The 25,287-nt window shown below is 43.4% G+C and overlaps 1 long non-coding RNA gene across 1 annotated transcript; it reads right to left on the reverse strand.

Moving 5' to 3' along the window:
• Positions 1-433: 433 nt before the first annotated feature.
• Positions 434-24,239, reverse strand: LOC125122289 (uncharacterized). The gene is made up of 3 exons (XR_007133757.1): positions 24,119-24,239; positions 4,110-4,266; positions 434-1,579 (listed from the first exon to the last, which is right to left on the reverse strand). It is a non-coding gene; the product is annotated as an uncharacterized LOC125122289 (long non-coding RNA).
• Between the last annotated feature and the right edge of the window lie 1,048 nt (positions 24,240-25,287).

Genomic DNA, 25,287 nt, shown 5'->3' on the forward strand with positions numbered 1-25,287 from the left:
TGGCGCTGGAATTCTTCTACTTCTTGGCTCAAGAAGGACCCTGAGTCAGATCAAATATGGACCAAGCCAAAAAAAATGGAGTTCCCGTTGTGGCTTGGTAGTAACTGGTATCCATGAGGATCTGGGTTCAAACCCTGGCCTTGCTCAGTGGGTTGAGGATCCGGCATTGCCGTGAGCTGTAGTGTAGGGCACAGCTGCAGCTGGAATCTGGTGTTGCTATGGCTGTGGTGGAGGGTGGTGGCCACAGCGTCAATTCAGTTCCTAGCCTGGGAACTTCCATAGGCCAAGTGTGGCCCTAAAAAGTCAAAAAAAAAGCACAGGCCAAGCAAGGAGATTGGCCAGGGACAGCCCAGAAATAACCCCATCCCTGTAAATGTGGCAGCGCAGTTCTCCTGGGTTCCCTTCCCAAGAAAGTCTCTTGCTTTGTCAGCACGTGTGTCTCCTCGGACAATTCATTTCCAAGTGTTAGACACGAGCCCATTCCCAGGCCCTGGAAGGGGTCTCCTTTCCTGCAACACGATCATTGGCACCGCATGACAAATGATGAAGCTGAAATGAAGAAAAGCTATTTAAAAAGGACCTGACCACTTACTTGATGATAAACATATCCTAGGTAACTGGGCATAAAAACACCTAAAAGATAAAATATATTGTTCTATCCTCAAGGTGTTTAGAATTTATTGTGGGAAAGCACAGGCTAATGGGGGAAAAGAAGCAATAAATGACAAATGTAGACTGATATTAGGCCTAAGTGTTGAAAGAGCTCTCTCAAGGTTACACAATAAATATGTGTCAGAGTTAAAAATAGAAGGAGTGGATGGAAAATAACCATTTACCGAGCACATGGTATGGGCCAGTAGGAGCTGGCTTTAGGTCTTATTCACTTAATTCTCATTCCAAGCCCTATAAAGGCAGTAAGGATTTCTTTACAGATAAGGTAACACACCTTGAGAGGTTAAGTAAGTTGCCTGGGGTCACAGAGTCCAGAACTATGGAGGGCCTGAAAAAGCCTGTCTTCTCTCTCCCCTGTACTATATGAATTGACCGAATTTCCCATAGCCCGGGGCAGAAATTGGCCCGTATCAGGAATTCTAGGAATGCCTAAACTCAGAGGCAATACATGCAAAATTGTATAAGATACAGGACAAGCACATCAAAATTATACAGGCAATTTACATTTTTAACAGTAAAGAAAGGAAAGAAGATGGCTTCTCTACATTTCTGAAAGGGAATTGGGTATGCAGTTGTGTATGATTAAGGAATGAAAACAAAAAGGGATTGTGTAAACATACAGACTGATCCAAAAAGTCTTTGTTGAACTGGTCATGCGAATTCCCTGCGAAGCCTCCCCTACGGCAGGTAGTATTAATCTCTTCTTGCTGTTAGAAGGCTGATTACAACACCCCCTCCTCTGGCATCACCATCAATGTGTGAGAGGGAAGGGCATTGCTGAGCTGCAGAGGAAAGCTTCAAAGCATTCCCAACGTGAAGGTTTTGTCCTGCTATTGATTCCACTCCCTGGCAATTTCTCAATTCCTCTGGAGTTACCTAGCAAGGTCCTGGATGGAAGAAGCAGAGCCTGGGGGAAAAAGACAGGAAAACCCCCTTCAGAACCTCGAGGCCATTACAGTCCAGTAGGAAAGTGGTCTAACAATTTACAAGATTACAAATCACAGGTGATGGGCCAGAGGGAAGTGAAAATAAAGAGCTAGAAGGGGGACGAGAGAGGGCAACAGGATGGCCTGGGAGTTTGGGGTTCAGAGATACAAACTCTTCTATTTAGACTGGGTAGAAAGTCAGGTCCTACTGTCCAGCACAGGGAAATATAACCAGCCTCCTGGGATAGACCATGATGGAAAATAAAGGAAAAAAATTTTAAAAACAGTGTATACATATATATGACTGAATCACTGTGCTCTACAGCAGAAATGGGCACAGCACTGTACCTCGACTATACTTTAATTTTAAAAATTAAAAAAAAAAAAGAGCTGGGAAAACATGACTGTGAAAAGACAATGACCTCTAACCACCAACTCTCCCCCATGGGTGAGCTTCAACTTTATCGTTAAAAAGAGGCTCATACAAACACGTTTTGGCACCACTTATATGTGGAGTCCTCAACTCATAGAGTGGTTGCCAGGGGCTCGGGGGTGGCAGAAAGAGGGACAATGATAAAAGGGTACAGACCAGCTTTATAAGGTAAGATCTGAGGCTCTAATGTATAACAGGATAAATACAGTTGATAATGCTCTGCAGTATAATTGAAATTTGCTGATAGAGAACCTACAAGTTCTCACCAAAAAAAAGAGGGGTAAATGTGGGAGGGGATAGATATGTTAATTAACTTGGTGGGGGAGGGATTCTTTCACAATGTGTGTATATATATAATCAATATGTTGCACACTTTAAATATCTTACCATTTCTTTTGTCAATCATACCTCAAGAAAGCTGGAGAAAAAAAGGAGGAGTTCAAAATACCTCCTTCGGGAGTTCCTGTCGTGGCTCAGTGGTTAACGAATCCGACTAGGAACCATGAGGTTGCAGGTTCGATCCCTGGCCTTGCTCAGTGGGTTAACGATCCGGCGTTGCTGTGAGCTGTGGTGTAGGTTGCAGACGTGGCTGGGATCCCAAGTTGCTGTGGCTGTGGTATAGGCCAGTGGCTACAGCTCCAATTAGACCCCTAGCCTGGGAACCTCCATATGCCAAGGGAGTGGCCCAAGAAATGGCAAAAAGACAAAAAGACAAAAAAGAAAAAAACCAACCAACCTCCTATGACTTCCTCGCTGGTTCATTATAGGAATGTAACTTTTAGGGAGTTTCCTTGTGTGGTAGCTGGTAGCAGGTTAGGGATCCGGTGTTTTCATTGCAGCTGCAGCGAGGGTTTGATCCCTGGCCTGGGAAATTCCACGTGCTGAGGGCATGTCCTCCCGCCCCCCAAAAAGAAAAATTTTTCCTTTAAATAAAATTGTTCAAAAAGTGTTTTGAAGGCTCTGCTTATGTTAATATACAAATGAAAGATAACATTTGAAAAGAAAAACAGGGCCGGGCTGGAGTTTAACTAGTCAATATACATCCACACTGTTCCCCTACATCCTGGGTAGGGGGGGGGTCGGGACCTCTGGAGAAAACTAGCTGCAGGGCTACTCCTGATCCTTCTGTTCCTCCCCACCTCGTCTCTCTTCCAGTCTCCTCTTTAAACCCAGCCCTGGCCCTTCAGCTGCTCAGATGAACTGTCTCTGATGAGCTCATGCACATGCACAGCTTCAATTCTCTGTTGACCCAAAGTTATGCCTCCAGCCCAGACGTCTCTGAGCTCCAGACTCATATATCTGCCTGCCTAGTGGAGATTTCCACTTGGACCTGTCGAAAGCCTGTCCAGAAGCTCACTATTTTCTTTCTCTTTCAAAGAACATGCCTGTCTCCCTTGTCCCTGCCCTCTGCTCTTTACACAATAACCCTGCTCTCTCCAAGGTCCTTGGCCCTGTCCCCCGACTCCCTCCCTCCAGCACCGCCTCCTTCTCTTTGCTACCTTAGACTATAACTTAAGAGGGAAGGAGATTGAAAGGTGATGCTTCCTTTATGCTTGTCCTGTTCCCACGTGGTTGAATGTCGTTCATTTCTCTTTTTCCTTTTCTTCTTTTTTTTTTTTTTTTTGGTTTTTTTAGGGCAGCACCTGCAGCATAAGGAAGTTCCCGGGTTAGGGGTCCCATCAGAGCTGCAGCTGTAGTCTACACCAAAGCCACCACAAAACCGTATCTGACCTACACCACAGCTTGGGGCAATGCATGGTCCCCTAACCCACGGAGCAAGGCCAGGGATGGAACCTGCATCCTCACGGAGACTGCGATGGTCTCTTAACTAAGCCGCAACGGGAACTACAAGGATGTTGTTCATTTCTGATTCACACATTCGACTGATCTCTTTTGTCTCTGTAAAGAAAATAATGTTGGGATCTATATAGACAGGTGTTTTCCTAATAAGAGTCCCTGAAATGTTATTTCCAAGATTAAGAAAAAAAGAAAAAAAAAAAACTTTTAGGCAGCCTGCCTTTCTGGGTATATATTGTTATAAACTGACAAAGTCCCTGAGGGATGTGGAATAAACTCACCAGGCGAGAGTTTCTGGGTGAGCCCTCACTGTTTCAGCTTTCAGTTGGGTCAGAACAGGTGCACCAGGAACCCCTGCACCTGTGTCACTTTGCAAGAGATGATCTGCATGCCAGCAGGTCTGAGGTTAAGACGTGGATGGAGCAGGTGCCAGAGAATCTGAAAGAAGGAAGGAGCCAGGGAGTGAGGAGGCCAGAAGAAAAGGTGTGGAATCTGCCTCCCACCCCACCCTCCGGACACCCGCCTCTGGCCCCCAGCTTGAGCCTCTGTGGAGAGAAGGCGGCTAAGGAAGCCAGGCGTGGGGGACACTGTTAAACTCTGAGCACGGGGAGGACCTGAAGCTAAGGAAGAAAACAGTTTTTCCACCCCCTCCTCGGACCCTAGTTTCTGCTACAAATGGCAGCACAATCTGGCCCCTGAGCCCAGAGAAGCAGCCTTCCCAGGGGTGGGTCCAGCTGGAGGTCCCTAGAGGAATTGTTACAGGCCCAGGAAGGACACGCACCCCTGACAAGGAAGGGCAGACTTTCTGGGGTGGGGGCTGTTAAGATTTTCTAGGAGCTTCTGATGATAGGACCGCTGTCCTTTGGGTCTTCTGGTGCCAGTAATTCCACCCAGAGGCTGGGGAGCTCCAGGCATCCTGACCCCCTTTGTATGTTAAGAAACCTTCTGGTTTCCTCTTCTTTTTTCCCCCAGGCCATATTCACCCCACCCGTCTGGTCCCTCCAGAGGAATCAGCTCTAAGAAGGGCATAGCTGGCCTGCGGGGCCTTTCATATTTTAATTCAAGAGACTCGGTGGGTGGCAAAGTCAAGGCCCCCCCACACACACACACCGGGCGGTTACTGGTTGTGAAACTAGGCCTGTAAAACGGATGGTCAGACTCGGGTTGGGGGTTTTGCTAGTCTAGGGAGTTCCCGGTGTCTTAAATCACCCAGGATTGTTTACTGCAAAAGGCAGCCGTTTAATCTAAAACACAGACAGGCATAACTGCAGCCTTGCGCGTCTCCGCAGGTCTTGGCCGAGCCCATCTCTTACATCCTAAGCACTCTGAGTACCAAGTGACCCGAATGGCTCCAAGCCAAACAGTAATGTTTCCTTTCGCTGTTGTTGAGAACGGCATTCAGGAAAAAAATTGAGCGCAATGAGGGCCTTCCTGTTCCGGCCTGTGGGCAGGCCAGCGTGTGAACCACCCAGCAAACGTGGAGTGAGTCATCCTAGCAAACCGGGAGCTTCCTTCGCCTTTGTCAGAGGCTCTCTGGAGGCCGCCGCAGGCAGGCTGCCCCACTGCCAATGCTCCAGGAGCCAAGCATCTTTAGAATCCATTCCTCATACCTCACCAGGCACCAGGGGTTTCCTTGCTAACTACAGTCGGTGCTGATGCAGGGAAATGTCCCCAACATGTTTTGCTTGGGACAGGCCTTGACCTTACGTTTCCCCACAGCCTAAAGTCAGTTCTGCAAAGGAACTTGCAGAACCCCACTGGAGTTGCTCTAAGAAGATGCAGCATGCCTAAGTTTCATGGGCTTTTCATTACGTGGGTACACAAATGGTACCTCAGCTGTGGTCTAACACATATGGAGCTAATTGCAGGCCAGCCAGTGGTAGCTGCCCACGGAGGGCCAATAGCTGATGGAACTCTAATAAAACTAGCTGTATACAGAATTAATTACAATGAAGCCACACCTTACAATATAGTATGACCTTTAATTTTCCAGGCAATGCAACTTAAATACTGAGTTGCACTGACATGTCCTGGATGCTTAAAAAATGCCTAGAGGGATTTGGGATAGCCAATAGTTGGCTGGTAGTAGTAAAGGCAATTCCCTCTCTCTCTCCATCTCCTTACTTCCCCTCTCCCTCTCCCCAACCTCTAGAATTATTCTTTCTATGAATGGAAAAAAATATTCCATTTTATTCCTCCATGAATCCAAAGTTCCAAAAGATCTTTCTGAGTACAGTCCAATAGAGATGATAAACCTGACATCATTCCCTGTTCTAGGAGTGACTCCTTAACCAAATGTCCCTTAACCAAAAGTTAAACCAATTGATGTTAAGTTTTAAAGCCTCATAGGACATGCCACCCCAAATATGCCACTTTGGTAACAGCACTTGAAAACAGCAAATGCAAAATCTCTGCACTTTTTCCTGTGTCTTGATGGTTTATTATTTTGATGCAAATGTGAGTTTGTAGTCCCATGAGAGTAAATAAATGAATTTTCTTTTTTGTTCAAAAAAAACCACAAAAAACAAACAAACAAACAAAACCCAGCACCTGAAAACAGCAAACGCAAGGTGGAGCTTTCCCTGGACTTTCCTTATCTGCCTCAAGACAGAGCTTCCAAAAGGAACTCAACTGTAAATCCCTTCCCCAGGAGTTTCATCAACCAGGAAAGATGGACTTATCACAGGAGGGGAGACTAGAAGTTGACATCACACCCAAACTTTGTCACAAACTCTCATGTCTCCCATCTATTTCTCGAAAAGCCCACTTCACTTTTTAAAAAATCACTGAGATAGTATTTAAGCCTGAATTCCAAGCCGCTTCTTTGAGATACTCACTTTTCCTTGGACATCTCCCATGTATACGTAAGGTCTACATGTTAATAATTTTTTTCTTATTAATCTGTCTTTTTTTTTTTGAGCCCTACTTATCATTTAGCCAAGGAATACCAAATCTGAGCAGACAGGGTTTTTGTTTTCATTTTTTGTTTCTCCCTCCTTGTTTATTTATTTTATTTTATTTTTTTGTCTATTCTAAGGCTGCACCCACGGTTTGTGGAGGTTCCCAGGCTAGGGGTCTAATCGGAGCTGTAGCTGCCAGCCTACACCAGAGCTGCAGCAACGCGGGACCTGAGCTGTATCTGTGACCTACACCACAGCTCACGGCAACGCTGGATCCTTAACCCACTGAGCAAGGCCAGGGATCGAACTCGCAACCTCATGGTTCCTAGTTGGATTCGTTAACCACTGCACCACGATAGGAACTCCGGTCGTGAGTTTTGAGTCTAACAAAACTATATTTAGGCCCGATCTGTTCCATTTCCTAGCTATGCCACCTGAACATTTGACTCCTCTGGGCCTCAATTTCCTCATCTGAAAATGGGGGTAATAATAGTGCCTGCTTCACAGGGTTGTTGGGAGGATTAAATGAGATGATTAATATGGATCATTTTATTTAGTGTCTTGCCCAGTTCTCATCATCATCTAATCAAATTGTCATTGGATTAATTTTTTTCACTGGAATTCTAATGAGCTGGGCTTGGCTGAGCCGAAAGCATAATGTAAACCCCTTAGGAAGGCTGAGCATCACTCTTCTGCCAAAATAAAACTAGACGTCTAAAGGCGGTGGGTGTTTCTGATGAAGGATAGGAGTGATTCGTCAATCAAAAAGCAGTATTTTTTTTCAATCATAATAGAAAATATTTTTAAAATGTGCGCATTGGGGGGAGGCGGCAAAGCCCCTGGATTTCTCCAACAAATTTGTTAATCATTTCAATTGAGTCATAGTTCCTAGAAATTTACATATTTAGTCCTCCAGAACCTTCACCTGAACAAATCAGGTAGAGAACATGGAAGTATTCACTATGTTACACTAAAATATCTGCCAGATTTGTACACTAGCAGGGTTAGGTTTATCATTAGAGGACAATCTAGGATACACGTTCTCTTTCCTCTACATGAAAGAGTCTTAAAAAAACACAAAGTTGTTCCACCAAATACATTCAAAAATCCACTCTTGTAGGGCAGGTGGCAGCCACTCGTTCACCTGGACCAGTCAATACTCTTGTTGGAAGTTCCCCTGTGGCACAGCAAAGTAAGGATCCAGTGCTGCTGTAGCTGTGGTGCAGGTCGCACCTGTGGCACGGGTTCAAGCCCTGACCCAGGAATTTCCACATGCCAAGGATATGGCCAAAAAAGAAAGAAAACTTACGTTAAAATGAGCTATTCTGAAAAATCTCGGAAGTACCTCAAGTTGGAGTGGATCTCATTTCTGAGTCATAATCTTCGTCCCTGAGACTCAGCTCTGATCTCAATAGTTTCATGAAAGAAAACATTTCTACAAAGCCAACAAACCCCAAACTTGAGCAAGATTTCAGCCTTGTGGCCAGAAAATTCAGAGCGATTCGGGTTAATAGAGCCAACATTTTTACTAATGGTCTTCTTGGTGGGCACAGTTCATTTTTGGCTCTGTCAAGTCTTTTAGAAACTGAACCACAGGAATAGCACAGATGCTGAGTAAATCAGATACTTCCTGTGGTTTGTACTTCAAAGGTAGCCACAAATTCTTAAGGTATGATTCATAGTCATCAAAATCTATGAATCTTCTCTGAAATTATTCTTTCACTTCCACTAAATACCTTATAATTCTTCAGATAAGTGACCCCACTGAGATCAAGGAAATTATGAATAGGAAATTTCAATAGGAAAAGAATGTAATTGTCACCTGCTTAGGCCACTTGACCTGTTAAAACCTGTTAAAACCTGCCGCTTGAACAAGAATAAGAAAGAAGCCAGGGCCCACGCCTTCTTAAACACTTAAGGGGTCCATGGAACACCTATTTATACAGTCATTCAAAGCCTAGTGTCTCATGTCATGTAAGTTTCTATGCTAAAATTTGAAGGTTCTACCAAACTACCAAACTCTATTCTAATACATATGTCAGTTTTGAGCATTTAGGGACTATACTCAATGAGAAATATTCTAGGTCGAAGAAACCTATTAATTTCACCAACAGAAATACCTATTTAATCCTTTGCTCCAAAACAGGAAGGGACAAAATGCTCAGCAAGTCAATATCAGTAATTCTACTCCTGGTATAAAGTGATACCTATATCTGCTAGTTTTTTCTGCATAACAAACCAGCCCAGAATTCAACAGCTTAAAACAGCAGTCATTTATTTAACTCATAATTCTGCAGCTTGGTCATTGGAGCTGTGATCAGTGATCCCCTGAGTGGCTCCTCTGGTCTCAGTTGGGTTCATTGATGTGTTTAGGGCTGGCTAGGAGGCCCACTGAGGTAGACTAGTCTAAAATGGTCTCAGTCGAAATGGCATCTCGATTCCACATAATCTCTTGTCCTTCAACAGGCTAGCCTGGCCTCGTTCATGAATTTTCTGGCCAGGGTTCCAAGAGAGAGTGTGGAAGTACACAAGCCCTCTTGGAACCGAAGGTCAGAACTAGCACACCCTTACTTCCCCTGCATTTCGTTGCCAAAGCACGTTACCAGGCCAGCCTAGATGCAAGAAGTGGGCAAAGAAACACCACTTATTGATGAGAAAAGCTTCAAAGTCAGATTGCAAACATTAAAAATTAGGACCGTTTTTTCCATCTACCAAAATCATGCCTTCACTCTTTCATGACTGTGTCACTAAACCCAGCAGGAGAGGGGTAAGTGTCGGCGTGGACTCAGTACACCTTCCTGTGTAGCATCAGTCAGAGCTCAACAAGAATGCCTGATGCTCATTTGTGGCCATCCCTCCCACCACTTGGTACTCCCGAGATGGGAGACAGTCCCTTTAATATGAGTAGCAAACAACGAAGCAGCTGCCCCAGGTAATGATGTGCACAGTTAAAGCTCAACTGAGCAAACAACAAATTCTCATGAGCCCCTTGAGCACCATTTCTTCATTTGTAAAATGTCAGCCTTTCCTATGTCACAGGGCTGTTTTGAAAAATCAAAGCAGAAAATGTATATGGAAACACTTTGCAGCCTGCTGTACAAATGAGGGACTAGTTGTAAACATACCCAGCCTACCATGTAGAACTAAGGGAGGCAGAGAGTGAAAGACATAAGACTCATTACATGCCGACTGGGTACAAGAAATGTGACTCTTCTGCATCCTCCTGACTTTCCCGAGGCAGCAAGTATTTGTCCCACATCAGAGATGAGGAAATTGAGGCACAGAGAGGCTGACCAATTTTCCAAGGGCACAGGATAGGTCTAGAGTCCAGTGTGAAACTGGTTTTATGACACCAGAATGCCGGCTGTTTGTAACACCATGCCATCGCTTTTAGAAAACCGAAGACAATCATTTCATGGGATACCATGAAATATATTCTACTTCAAAGATTTTCAAGAAATACTTTCAGTAGAGCGACTTTTCTTTGGGAGCTCCTCCTTCGAGGAGCAAAGAACCCATATTCATCAGCGTAAAAGTTGTTTCTTCTTTTCTTGTTTGTTTTTTGTTTTTTGCTTTTTAGGGCCTCACCTGCAGCATATAGAAGTTTCCAGGCTAGGGATCGAATCAGAGTCGTAGCTGCCAGCCACAGCCACAGCAACACCAAATCTGAGCCGTGATCTACACCACAGTTCTTGGCAATGCTGGATCCCCAGCCCACTGAACGAGGCCAGGGATCAAACCCACATCCTCTTGGATGCTAGTCGGATTCATTGCCACTGAGCCACAAGGGCAACTCCAAGAAGTTTTTCTTCTGATATGCTCTGAGACACAACACTTGAGACCTCAATAAAAGAGAATATCTCTTCTGCTCCTTTGCCAACTGGCAAATTTTCTTTCCTTAATTTCCAATAAAACCATTACTGCAGAAAAATGAAAGTGAAACTTCACTACCTACTTATTTGGATTCTTTCAATCATTAAATACTCAGAAAGGACACTTGACTGTGTTTGCGCCCACAGGAAAATGACTGTGGTTGGAGGTTAAAGTTATTCAACAAACAAAGGGACAATTTTGTAAATGTACCTTTTCCTCAAAAATTTAAAGCAGCCAGGATAATTTGAGGCTTAGGCCTTTCCTGGGAGTTAATGATCTACTCTGTGAAAAGTCCTCGAGACAGTTAGTTAGTGAAATGGTAAGGAGGGGCCTTCCACTGGGCCCTGGAGATCTGGGGACATTTGCTATGCACTAAAGGAACCCAAAATGAGCCAACAATATATTCATAGCAGATCAAACTTTTTTCAGATCAGTGCATCACATATAACGTTAATTCCATTCAAATTAACTTGCAAAATACAGGAAGGAGAAAAAAAAACCACAGCATTTATTAAATACTCACCAAATATTATGCTTGGCATTTTAAATCATTTTTCTCTTGGTTCTCACAAGATTTTATTTTAGTATTTATTCATTTCACTTTAATGAGGAAATGGACAGTTTGAGGGGTCACAGCCATAGCTGGTAAGAGCACAGCTGGGGTTCAAATCCAGTTCAAGCCAAAGGATTCACAATTTCTACTGTTTGTGATTCTGTAGTCTTTCATTTAAATGAGTTATAAGTTATTTTTATAATTTGTGTGTGTGTGTGTGTCTTTTTGCCCTTTCCAGGGCCACTTCCCATGGCATATGGAGGTTCCCAGGCTAGGGGTCTAATTGGAGCTGTAGCCACTGGCCTACGTCAGAGCCACAGCAACACAAGATCTGAGCCACATCTGCAACCTACACCACAGCTGACAGCAATGCTGGATCCTTAACCCACTGAGCAAGGCCAGGGATCAAACCTGCAATCTCGGGGCTCCTAGTTGGATTCATTAACCACTGTGCCACGAGAGAATTCCGTTACTTTCATAATTTAAAAGAGAGTCTTGGAGTTCCCTGATGGCTCAGTGGGTTAAGGATCCAGCATTGTCACTACTATGGCTCAGGATATTGCTGCAGTACATGTTTGATCCCTGGCCCAGGAACCTCCATAGGCCAAAATTTTTTTAAAGAGTCCTATTTTATTTTTTAATTTTTTTCTTGTTTTATGATTTAATTTTTTTGTGTTGTACAGCATGGGGACCAAGTTCCACTTACATGTACACATTTTCCCCCCACCCTTTGTTCTGTTGCAATATGAGTATCTAGGCATAGTTCTCAATGCTACTCAGCAGGATCTCCTTGTAAATCCATTCCAAGTTGTTTCCAATAACCCCAAGCTCCTGATCCCTCCCACTCCCTCCCTCCCCCATTGGGCAGCCACAAGTCTATTTTCCAAGTCCATGATTTTCTTTTCTGTGGAAAGTTTCATCTGTGCTGTATATTAGATTCCAGTTATAAGTGATATCATATGGTATTTGTCTTGTCGTTCTGACTCATTTCACTCAGTATGAGATTCTCTAGTTCCATCCATGTTGCTGCAAATGGCATTATGTCGTTCTTTTTTATGGCTGAGTAGTATTCCATTGTGTATATATACATCTTCAGAATCCAATCATCTGTCGATGGACATTTGGGTTGTTTCCATGTCTTGGCTATTGTGAACAGTGCTGCAATGAACATTCAGGTGCATGTGTCTCTTTTAAGTAGAGTTTTGTCCGGATAGATGCCAAAGAGTGGGATTGCAGGGTCATAGGGAAGTTCTATGTATAGGTTTCTAAGGTATCTCCAAACTGTTCTCCATAGTGGCTGTACAGTTTACATTCCCACCAACAGTGCAGGAGGGTTCCCTTTTCTGCACAGCCCCTCCAGCACTTGTTATGTGTGGACTTATTAATGATGGCCATTCTGACTGGTGTGAGGTGGTGTCTCATGGTAGTTTTGATTTGCATTTCTCTTATAATCAGCGATGTTGAGCATTTTCTCATGTGTTTGTTGGCCATCTGTATATCTTCCTTGGAGAACAGTCTATTCAGGTCTTTTGCCCATTTTTCCATTGGGTGATTGGCTTTTTTGCTATTGGGTTGTATAAGTTGCTTATATATTCTAGAGATTAACCCTTGTCCATTGCATCATCTGAAACTATTTTCTCCCATTCTGTAAGTTGTCTTTTTGTGTTCTTTTGGGTTTCCTTTGCTGTGCAAAAGCTTTTCAGTTTGATTAGGTCCCATTGGTTTATTTTTGCTCTTATTTCTGTTGCTTTGGGAGACTGACCTGAGAAAATATTTCATGATGTTGATGTCAGAGAGTGTTTTGCCTATGTTCTCTTCTAGGAGTTTGATGGTGTCCTGTCTTATATTTAAGTCTTTCAGCCATTTTGAGTTTATTTGTGTGCATGGAGTGAGGATGTGTTCTAATTTCATTGCTTTGCATGCAGCTGTCCAGGTTTCCCAGCAATGCTTGCTGAATAGACTTTCTTTTTCCCATTATATGTTCTTGCCTCCCTTGTCAAAGATTAATTGACCATAGGTGTCATGGTTTATTTCCGGGTTCTCTATTCTGTTCCATTTGTCTGTCTGTCTGTTTTGGTACCAGTACCACAGTTTTGATGACTGTGGCTTTGTAATATTGCTTGAAGTCTGGGAGAGTTATGCCCCCTGCTTGGTTTTTGCTTCTCAGGATTGCTTTGGCAATTCTGGGTCTTTTGCGGTTCCATATAAATTTTTGGATTGTTTGTTCTAGTTCTATGAAAAATGTCCTGGGTAATTTGATAGGGATTGCATCGAATCTGTAGATTGCTTTGGGTAGCATGGCCATTTTTACAATATTGATTTTCCCAATCCATGAATATGTAATATCTTGCCATTTCTTTACATCTTCTTTAGTTTCTTTGATTAAAGTTTTATAGTTCTCAGCATATAAGTCCTTTACCTCTTTGGTCAGGTGTATTCCGAGGTATTTGATTTTGTGAGGTGCAATTTTAAAAGGTATTGTCTTTCTGTATTCCTTTTCTAATGTTTCATTGTTGGTATACAGAAATGCTACTGACTTCTGAATGTTAATCTTATATCCTGCTACTTTGCTGAATTTATTAATCAGTTCAAGCAGTTTTTGGGTTGAGTCCTTAGGGTTTTCTATGTATAGTATCATGTCATCTGCATACAGTGACAGTTTTATCTCTTCTCTTCCTATTTGAATGCCTTTTATTTCTTTTGTTTGTCTAATTGCTGTGGCTAGGACTTCTAACACTATGTTGAAGAGCAGTGGTGAGAGTGGGCATCCCTGTCTTGTTCCAGATTTGAGTGAGAAGGCTTTCAGTTTTTCTCCATTGAGTATTATATTTGCTGTGGGTTTGTCATAAATGGCTTTGATTATGTTCCCTAAAGAGTCCTATTTTAATAAATAAGTTAAAGGCTTCAATCTTACCACCTTGACTCAAAACCAAAATTGAGCCCAATGTACCAAAATTCCATCAGCACTGGTTAAATCTTTGTGAAGCTCATTAATCAGAGTTTAAACTCTCATTAATTCTTAGATAGGGGCCAGAGAGGGTTAATTCTTTCTCATTCCATGAGCTTCTCCACGTGCAACCCCGACCTTGTCTTACCCGCTTATTGTATATTGGATATAACTTGGTACTTAGCGCACAGAGGGTGCCAGCAGATTAATAAACACTCAGTCATTATTTGTGATGGAATGCTATCTTGCACAAACTCAGTGCTTTAAAACTTACCACCACTCTCCCTTAACCTGTTGCTTGGGATCACAACAACCCTATGCATGAGTTGCGGCTGATGATCATTAGCCCCACTTTACAGATAAGGAAACTGAAACTCATGATAAATTGAGCAATTGGCTCTGTCACAAAGCTAGTAATGTCAGGTGTTGGATGTGATCACAACCAAATTTCCTGAGTACCAAGATCAAAGTTTTTGTTCTACTCTGAATACTCCCTCATTAAGTACTATCAATGTTTGTTAATGTTTGAACAAACGATGACTCCTAGTTAAATAAAGCTCTGAAGTGAAAAGACCAGGAGGATACCAACCTATCAGTTAGAGCTTGAGGTCAGCAAGTTTATTTAAGTGTTGGAATGTGGTCTTTTCGCACTGACTGTCTTATAAATCAGACCAGCGTCTATTTGTCATCCGTGATGTTGGGTCATCCATGGATTGAGGGGTCTGAGAATAACACTCGAGGGAAAAGAGCAGTAGCATCTGTGTGGCACCCAAGGGTGCAGGGCGTTGCCATTACCTACAGGAAGGTGAGGCCTGAGCCAAGTCAGTGGGAAAACAACAGTGGGGAGCCAGTGCCCTAGAATGAGTATGAAAAGGCCAAAACAAGCAAACAAATAAAGGCCAGAATGGTAAAGATCAGATCTATTTGGTCAGCTCTGTATTGACACAGCCTTTTTTGAGACTTTTATATTTAGATTATAAATGGGATAATTTTTAAGAAAAACTCTCATGTGCTTATATAACGTGGGTCTTAGAGCACTGTGTCCCAAGCAGAAGCAACACAAGCCAAAAATTAAATAAATAGGTGAGTCTGTGTGTGTGTGTGTGTGTGTGTGTGTGTGTCTTTTAATATGAAGTTAATCAAAGTTAAAAGGTTTTAAGGGACTTTATTTCCATTTGAGCTGCCCCAGTGTGTGAAAAGCCACACATTTTATTCCCAATTACCCACAGTCTTCTTTGCTCTCCACAAATACTTGAAGGACAGGACTAAGCCAAGTTATGCATGACTCAACACTTTTTAGCAGTATCTCTTAAACTTTTTTACCTCTGTCTAATCCCTGGTCATAGCCTCTGGGAAATTCAACACTATGTAGAAAAGGCTTTTTGCTTTATGGTCATATATAAAAGAACCTCTCACCCAAAAGTCATGGGATATGCTGCTGACTCAACGTAAAGAAGGATTTCAGGTTGGGTCAGCAACATAGCCCTGGAGTGGAGGCCGCCAAAGTTCCCCTTAAGGCCAGGTCACAGCAAGTTTACTGAGGAGACTAGATGGATACCTGTGATGACGGCTGGAACTCACTCCAAAACCAACATCTATAAAAAGAAACTTCTCTTCAACCTTCCCTTCCAATCAGGAAACCTGTGTGTTTTCTTAGCAGGAAAAAGAGACAAAACCCCTTTTCTTCTTCCCTCTGGCTTCTCTGGGGAAAGGATACAACTTCCAGATATTCTGCAAGATGCTGTGCCTTTTGTTTTTGTCCATTAAGTGCCAGGTATGTTCATCTGGCAATGAGAGCACCTCTTGAAGTGCTCCAAGAGGTGGGAAATGGATGTGTAATTGTCCCTGGTTCCCAGGCATCAGTTTTGTTACCTCTGAATCAGGTTATAAACAGTGAGTCTGCTCTGATCTGTGCACCATTTTGAGACCACCAGGCAACAAGTTACACCTCAGGAGAGGTAGTTCATCTATATCTGCATTCCCAGTTCCCCCACACTAGCCTGGGAGTTAAAACACCATCATAAAAGAGCAGTTGTTGTATTTCCTCTACTGTCACTTCCTCTGACATCGTCGCCAACCTTCCTCAAAGCCCTGCCTGCCCATTAGTAAAAGTACCCCGCCAAGGGGTGACCTCCTGGGCACCATGGACAAGTCCTCTGCCCCACCTCTATGTGACTATCTTTTACCAGCTCTCTGTGACCCTCTGTTACCACCGTGCTTGCCTGCTCTGGCCCCACCACAAAAACCTGCCCTCCCTGACAAAGCATCTGTTCTCTATGTTCATCTCAAAGCTCTTAGTTGGGTTCTAACCACTCATCCTGTTGCTCCCAGCCCCCAACCCCACCTCCCCAGGCAGTGGCACTGATAAGACACTGGATCCCATGAGTATGTGCAATGGTGTAGCCTGCAGAGTCGAAAATCTGCAGGGCAAGTCCATGAGCTTGGAGACCCAGGGAAGAGTTGATGTTGCAGATCAAGTCCAAAGGCAGCTGGGAGAAAGGTCAGCCTTTCTTCTCTTAAGATCTTCAGCTGATTGGATGTGGCCCATGCATGTTAGGGAGGGTAATATACTTTATTCAAGGCTAATCATTTAAATATTAACCTTGTCAAAAAAAATACCTTCACAGAAACACCCAGGATAGCATTTGACCAAATATTTGGGTACCACAGCCCAGCCAGTAGACACACGCCCTTCTCTTTCACTTCACATCCTGGTGGCCCTCCTTAATGTTCCACTTCCCTTTTGGTTCTTAACCCCCAGACACATATAGCAATGTCTAGAGACATTTTTGGCTGTCACAACTGTGGGGTGGGTGGGAGGATACTACTGGCATCTAGTGGGTAGAGGCCAGGGATGCTGCAAAATATCTTACAATGCACGGGATAACCTCCAACAACAGAGAATTTTCCGGTCCCGAAAGACAATAATAGCACTGTGGCTGAGAAACTCTGCTCCAAATGACCACTTCACTTCCTGTCTCCCCAACCCTGGTCATTATGCTTCAGTCACTCTGGCCTCCTTTCAAGTTACGGAACATGCCGATTGCTTCTCTCCTCAGGGCCTCTGCAACTGTTCTTCCCACTGTTGGAAATGCTCCTTGATGGCTGGTTCCTTGCCATCTTTCAGGTTTAACTATAAAATCCTGCCCCTCCAAGCCCCTAATTTCTCTCCATTTCATTATTTCCTTATCACCAGCTGACATCATTTGGTTTGCCGTATTCAACCACCTTGAATTCATCCAGGGCAGAATCCATCACTATACTCCAGGGAAAAGCGACCCTACTAGTACAGAGCAAGTGTTCAACAAATACTTATTGGGTCAAAGGAGGAAGGAATGTCCTAGACATTTTTTTAAAGTTGTTGGCTGTGTCCATCACATGTAGAAGTTCCTGGGCCAGGGATTGAATTTATGCCACAGCAGTGCCAATGCTGAATCTTTAACCACTAGGCCATCAGGAAAATCCTGCCGTGGACATTTTTAGTGAATGCCATTTTCCCCGTGGTTTTGGTTTTACATCCTCCATCCACTCAAATGTGCATTTATAAGGTCTGTCACCAAGGCAAATATTTCCATAGGCTAACCTTGTCCTCAAGAACACTGAGTCATCTTCTATTGGAACTAGAATGTGAGCCCAGATCTTTTCTCCAGGGCATCCTTCTCCCTGGACACAGCTTAGTCTCTCATGACAAGACATCTGAGCCCTACAGTATTAGTCTTCCTAATATGCAAAGACATCAGCTCAGATTCTAAGTAGGACCCCCTAATATAGAAAAAGATATCTGATTAGGATCCTTAAGAAGGACTTGCCCCAAAACAGATTAATCTGAGGAAAATTAGCATACGTAATTAAAGAATTCACTTTGAAAATACACCCATATTATTTGTGACCAGAAATCTCTTCTCAGAGAAATAAAGGTCACCTAGTCAAGATCAGCTAAGTCTGCATCTCAAAACTGTCTGTCCTGATTCTTTTTCCCCCTTTCCCCCTTCTGTTACATTCCGACATGTTCTTATGGAGGTGACTGAGAACTTTTGGATACCTCCAAGTGACTCAGCATATAGTTATTACTGTTTATTCTTGTCCTTTTCCATTTTCCCTGTAAAATCTTATAAATGCCACCTATCACTGCCTTGCCCCCTGCTCCTGGAAATGCTTGCTTTGCTTCAGTATTTTCTCGCTAGATCCTTTCTGTTCTCAATTCTGCCCGTGTGGCCTCTGCACATGGTTGCCAGCCTTGGATATGACCTGCCTCTGCCATTTTTAAATCTGTATTCAATGCCCTTTTTGACTAATTGTCTATCAAGTGGGCAGGACAAGTATTTCCCTCACCATACTCTCTGCTTAGGAAGAAAAATTCAGATCGATGAGACAGGACCACCAGGGAGACTAACCTGTCCCTAGAACTTCCTCGCATCCTTCTTTCAAAACATTCCTGCCCAAGCATGAAACACATTGGCAGGTAGCCTGCACCTGTGTGTGTAGAACTAGTGGGAAAGCTGCCTGTGTGTTCCTTCTTCACTGCATGAAAGTAACCTACACCTTCTGGACCCACAACATACAAGGCTCTCACTTAGATCATCAACATAGTTAAAGGAAGTGCCAGGAATGAGTGGCAGCAGCCCATGATTCCCACGGCACCTATGAAAATGAGGAAGCAGAAGGAGGACCTCTACAGTGTCACTCAATCCACATCGAAAAGAGTAGAACCTCTCCAGCTTAATTTCTTATCATTTGATTGCCAAAATACTCTCAAAGCTGAAAGAAGCATTAGAAAACATCTCATCCCATTTTTTTTTTTTTGGTCTTTTCAGGGCCCTACCCATGGCATATGGAGGTTCCCAGGCTAGGGGTCTAATTGGAGCTGTAGTGGCCGGCCTACACCACAGCCCACAGCAAAGCCTGATCCTTAACCCACTGAGCAAGGCCAGGGATTGAACCCGCAACCTCATGATTCCTAGTTGGATTCATTTCTGCGGCACCACAACAGGAACTCCCCATCCCACTCTTGCATTGTACCAAGGAAGCAACCAAGCCCTAGAATAGGTAAGCCATATGCCCAAGGTTGCACACAAGTTATGGTAAATCCAAGCCTAGAACATGATGCTGCTGTTTGATCCTGTAACTACTGCCACGGCATCTTTTTTTTTTTTTTCCTGTCTCTTCTGTCTTCACTTTACAAATGATTTGGTCCCATTCCATCTGTTTCTGGAGGGGAATCAATTGTTTCCACTTGCTCCTCACCTCATGGAAACTTCCATTAGTCCAGTATGTTGTCAAATAGCTGGAGTTGGAGTTCCCATCATGGCTCAGCAGAAATGAACCCAACTAGTATCCATGAGGACACGAGTTCTATGCATGGCCTCACTCAGTGGGTTAGGGATTGAGCACTGCCATGAGCTGTATTGTAGGCTGTAGATGTGGCTTGGATCTGGTGTTGCTATGGCTGTGGCTTAGGCCAGCAGCTGCAGCTCTGATTCAACCCCTGGTCTTGGAACTTCCATATGCTGTGGCTGCATCCCTAAAAAGCAGAAAAAAAAAAAAAAAAAAAAAAAGCCCTTGTTGAGATCATGAGAAGTCTTTCTAGAATTGGTGAAGACACATGGATTATGAGAGGGTATAAAGGGAGGATAACTACTGCAGCAAAAAAAAAAAAAAAAAACACACCAAAATTTCAGTAGGTTAAAACACAACAGAAGTGTTCTTCCTAACACTCCAGGGTGGGTGCATGATAGGTGACCTTCTATGCAGTGACTTGGAAACCCAGGTTCGCTCCATCCCCGGGCCATGGAGTTCTCACTGGATCCCCTGCAGCCTACTGGCAGCTGGAGAAAGAAAGACAGCAAATGTTCCTGAGGGATGGTGGCAGGCATCACTCTGCCCACTTTCCATGAGCCGGAGCCCATCACGTGGTCACGTCTAATCACAGGCAAGGCTGGGAAAAATTGTCTGCTTGTGTGCTGAGAGCAAGGGAAGAGGAAGACAGGTGAACGAGTGAAAGCTACCATGGTTCATTTTTCCTACCACGTGGAAAAAGAGCCCACTGGAAAAGGAAACCAAAGGACAGCAGAGTAGGGCCAAAGTTGAGAAAAACAGAGATTTTAGAAACATTAATTTGAGCCCCTGGATAGAGCTATATCGGATGATAGACCAACTCTGATACCTATCGCTCACAGAAAGCATCCCTATATTTTCCAATATTCAACAGAATAATAGTGATTCCACCAGCTGGCAGATAACAAGAATATTTAAAGCTTCAACGGGTGTCTGGATTGGCCAGCACTTGTATGCACATCACTTCCTCCAGCCACTGACCGTGGAGTCCAATTCCATGAGGTTTAAACCAGGTTGACACAGGTGCCAGTTAAGTGGTGCCTCACTTTGGTCCACTGCCTAGAGCCTCTCATTTCCCACCTCAGAGCGGCTCTGACCCTGCAGCCCAATTATCTCATGGAAACTGCCCAGCTATCACGTATGTGTACCCCAAGGTGTGGTGAGTTGTTCAAGAGTTCAGGGACACAGTGGTTGTCCTTGACCAAGGCAGTTCAGGAGCCAGTGGATCAATGTTCTCTTTTTTATCCTCTAGGTAGACAATTTTGAGACACACTTGGTAGGACTCCACTCATCAGCTGAAACGATGCTCCCAAGATTTCTTTCTCAACTTCTCACCCAACTTTCCCATGATTTGCTTTCATTTTCCAGCAGAAAGCCCTACATGGTTGAGCTCCAGGTGGCCTTTGTGGTGGAAACTCAGACAGTAACACACACTTGGCTTCCTCTCCTTCCTTCCAGCCTCACTCCCCTTTGCCCTTTGCTGGGTTCACACTCAATAATAAGCTCCCCACACACAGCCTAGGCAGCTCCAGCCCTGAGGAAACCTGGGCTGGACAGTTCCTTTAGTGTAAGAGGGAAGCTTAATACAAGAACACACAGTGATCCTCCTAGAAGCAACAGGTCCCAGAACTTCCCAAGGATATTTAATTAGGCCACTCTTTTTTTGCTTTTCTCTCTCTCTCTTCTCAAAAGCCTGTGCAGCTAAAACAAACTACCTTTCTATCAGTTTTCTTTCTTGATTGTAAGCTGTCTAATTTCCTAATTGTTTTAAATCCCCAGTGAGACCACAGGCACTAAGGGAGCAGACATTGAGCCATTGATAAGCCCAACCTGTCACCCCGGCACCTGGCAAATTCAGACACACAGCAAATACTCAATAAACACTTGCAGTTAGGTTAATAAGATGCCTCCAGACTGGGGGAGAAAACCACTCAAATTTTATAGGGTATTTTCAAGGATGTCTGAATCATCAGAATATTTTCAACTTTCACTTCACTCAGTTGGAACAACGTAAAATATATTTTAGCTCTAACTCTCTGTAACAGCACACTGACTTCTTTCCCCACCTCTTTCCTTTTCTTTCCCTCTCATTTTTTTTTTCCTCTTTGTTTTCCCTCTTGGCCTTGCATTTCTTCCACCACTCTTTATCTCTCTCCCACCCCCTTTTTTTTTTCTTGGTTTAAAATTCAGAGGAAAAGACTCCAGAGACAATGAGTCAGTAAGTCCAAACTGTGTTGACTCTCATGGTAGAGAAAGTCGTAAATTCCTGAGAATTCCAACATGGATGTATTTCTTATGGGAAAATCATCACCGTGCCTTCTCCTTCTGTAGATTGTGATGCTAATTTTCCTGCATCACTTCTCTAGTGTTTATAATGATCTCGGGCAAAGGGTGTCCCTCCTGTCTTCCAACCTCCATCTCCCATGAACTCTGCTTTTTATGGATGGTACTTGCACAACTCAAAGACCAAAACCTCAGTGATGACAGTACAAAAGTGTTTAGAAGCAGCAATAGATGGTGTGCCCATCTTAGATTCAGGGATGTAGTCAAAGGCAGAGGCTTTGTAAATCCTTCTAATCTTCTCATTTACTAATAATTATCAATTGGTGATGATCAGTCATCATCAAAACATGTGTGTTGTCTCTTTGAGCCCTGAGGGGTAGGAGTTTTCCACAGTCCCTCAACCCCTCTGATTATTCACACAGATAATATTCACACACGTGTTTTACTATGTGTAACATGCAATATTTTATATCATTACTAAGAGCTACCATCTATCGTGAGGACTATTTGACTTCACATCTAGTGTTTTACATATACCCATATACCATTGCATTTAACTTTAGTTTCTCAAAAATCCTACGAAATAGAGACTGCAATCGTCACTTTGCAGAGAGGTTAAGTAACCGGCCCAATATCACACAGCCAGTTAAGTGGTCAAGGTGGGATTCACACCACATTCGTATGATTTTAAAGTCTGCACTCCTGAAGAAAACAGAAACATCCTACACCATTGGTGGAAATGTAAATTTGTGCAGCAACTCTGGAAAACGGTATGGAGGTTTCTTAGCAACCAAAGGTAGAGCTATCATACGGTCCAGCAATCTGACTCTTGGGCATCTATCCAGACAAAGCTCTAATTCAAAAAGATACATGCACCCCAATGTTCGTAGCAGCACTATTTACAATAGTCACGGCATGGAAACAACCTAAATGTCTATTAACAGACAAATGGATACAGATGTGGTACATTGAAGTTCCCGTTGTGGCTCAGCAGTAATGAACCTGACTGGTATCCACGAGAATTTGGATTCAATCCCTGGCTTCATTCAGTGGGTTAAGGATCTGACCTTGCTGTGGCTGTGGCATAGGCTGGCTATGGCTCCGATACGACCCCTAGCCTGGGAACTTCCATATGTTGTGGGTGCAGCCCTAAAAAAAAAAAAAAAAGAAGAAGAAGTGCTACATATATACAATGGAATGCTACTCAGCCATAAAAAAGAATGAAATAATGCCATTTATGGCACAATGGATGGGCCTAGAGATTCTCATACTAGATGAAGAAAGTCAGAGAGAGAAAAGATAGATATCACAAGATATCACTTATATATGGAATCCAAAAGATGAATGAACCTACCTGCAAAACAGAAACAGACTCACAGACATAGAGAATAGACTTGTGGTTACCAAAGGGGAGAGGGACTGAGGAGGGAAGAATTGGGAGTTTGGGATTCGCAGATGCAAACTATTTAAAAACAAAAACAAAAAAAACCCTTGTATTCCCTAAATCCATAAATAAACCTCATGAGAAGAATCAGAGACTTGAAAAACTTAAAGGGAAGAATAGTACTATCTATAGCACATAGTAAATTCTCAAAAATGGATGTTTCTAGGTTTTTTATGATTATTATTATTAGTACTTCTGCTGTTGCTGCTATTATCATGATTCAAATACTCTGACCCTTCAAACCTAATTTCTAGGACTTAGAAATACTGAAGTTATGGCACAGTGGTTAACAAATCCGACTAGGAACCATGAGGTCTCCAGTTCGATCCCTGGCCTCACTCAGTGTGTTAAAGATCTGGCATTGCCATGAGCTGTGGTATAGGTCGCAGACACGGCTCGGATCCCACATTGCTGTGGCTGTGGTGTAGGCTGACAGCTGTAGCTCCAATTGGACCCCTAGCCTGGGAACCTCCATATGCCGTGGATGCGGTCCTAAAAAGACAAAAGACAAAAAGAAAAGAAATACCTATGACAAAATTTTAAGTAAAACATTAAATGCCTTAAACTAATGACAGTAGGTGAGATGTCAATAAACACATTATCAAAATGCAGAATAAATGAGTGAATTTAAATAACAACTATCTATAAAGAGCTCTCAGTATATTTACTCCCACTGAACAGAAAGTGTTGAAGTTGAATAATTGAGTGACCAAGCCGTGGTAAAGGCATGCTGATAAAAGTTTACGGAACACAGGGGACAAGTGCTTCTTACTGTACAAATCAAAGGTCCCATGCCAGCTTCATGATCAACATCCTAAGTTGGTGTTTAGCTCCAAATGGAAAGAAGATTGGTAAAGAAGGAAGTCACATCTCTGCAAGCTATTAAACGTTGAGTCGCAGTACCTGGGAAGACTGAATTTTTCCTTCCTTGAAAGTGCAGACAATTTCCAACTTACCATCTGCTTCCCAAAAACGGGGCAGGTGCTTGGTGTGTGTCTGTCGCCTCAAATGCTCTTTCCCACATTTGCGTGGTTCCGTCAGGTCCTGGGGCCTGTCACATCCTCAACATAAGATGTGAGCTCTGGTGGAGAAAAGATCAGAGGGAAGGTCCAGGGCTCAATGAGGTTGCAATTACAAACAGTTCTCACTGAGAAGGTGATGTTTGTGTGAAAACCCAAAGGCGCGCGCGCGCGGTGGCGGGGTGGGGGGGGGGAGGTTGCAGGGGGGGCAGGCCATGAGACCATGAGACCCTCAAAGAAAAGGAATGAAAAGGTCTGAGTGGAAGTGAGCCCAGCAAGGTCAAAGATAAGCAAAGAGGCTCATGCAGCTGGCGTAGAGCGTTCAGCAAGTGAGCGGAGCCTGGTAGGAAGAGGCTGGGGCTATGGGGGGCAAAGAATGCATAGAGCTTTGTGGGCCCTGAGAAGTACCTTGGCTTCTCTTCTGAGCCTGTCTCGATTAGCTATTGCGTGGAAAGAAACAACCACAGATTTTCTGTGGCATGCTATAAGCATTTCTTTTTTTAAAAAAAATTATATTTTTTATGAGAGCATGGTTGATTTACAATGTTGTGCCAATTTCTGCTATACAGCAAAGTGACTCAGTCATACATACACACATTCTTTTTTTATATTATTTTCCATCACAGTCTGTCCCGGGAGATTGGATACAGTCCCTGTGCTATACAGTAGGACCTTGTTGTTTATCCATTCTCGAAGTAATAGTTTGCATCCACTCACCCCACACTCCCCATCCCTCCCACTTCCTCCCTGCTCCCCCTTGGCAACCATGGTCTGCATGCCTGTGAGTCTGTTTCTGTTCTGTAGGGAGGTTCATTTGTACCATATTATAGATCCCACATATAAGGATATCATATGATATTTGTCTTTCTATTTCTGACTTACTTTACTTCGTATGAGAGTCTCTACTTGCATCCATATTGCTGTGAATGGCATTATGTCCTTTTTTTTATTGCTGAATAGTTTGTACATATGTCCCACATCTTCATCCATTCATCTGTCGATGGACATTTAGGTTGTTTCCATGTCTTGACTATTGGGAATAGTGCTGCTATGAATGCATCTTTCTGAATTATAGTTTTGTCCAGATATATGGCCAGGAGTGGGAT

The sequence above is a fragment of the Phacochoerus africanus genome, chromosome 3 (genome assembly GCF_016906955.1).
Source record: "Phacochoerus africanus isolate WHEZ1 chromosome 3, ROS_Pafr_v1, whole genome shotgun sequence".
NCBI classification, from domain to species: domain Eukaryota; kingdom Metazoa; phylum Chordata; class Mammalia; order Artiodactyla; family Suidae; genus Phacochoerus; species Phacochoerus africanus.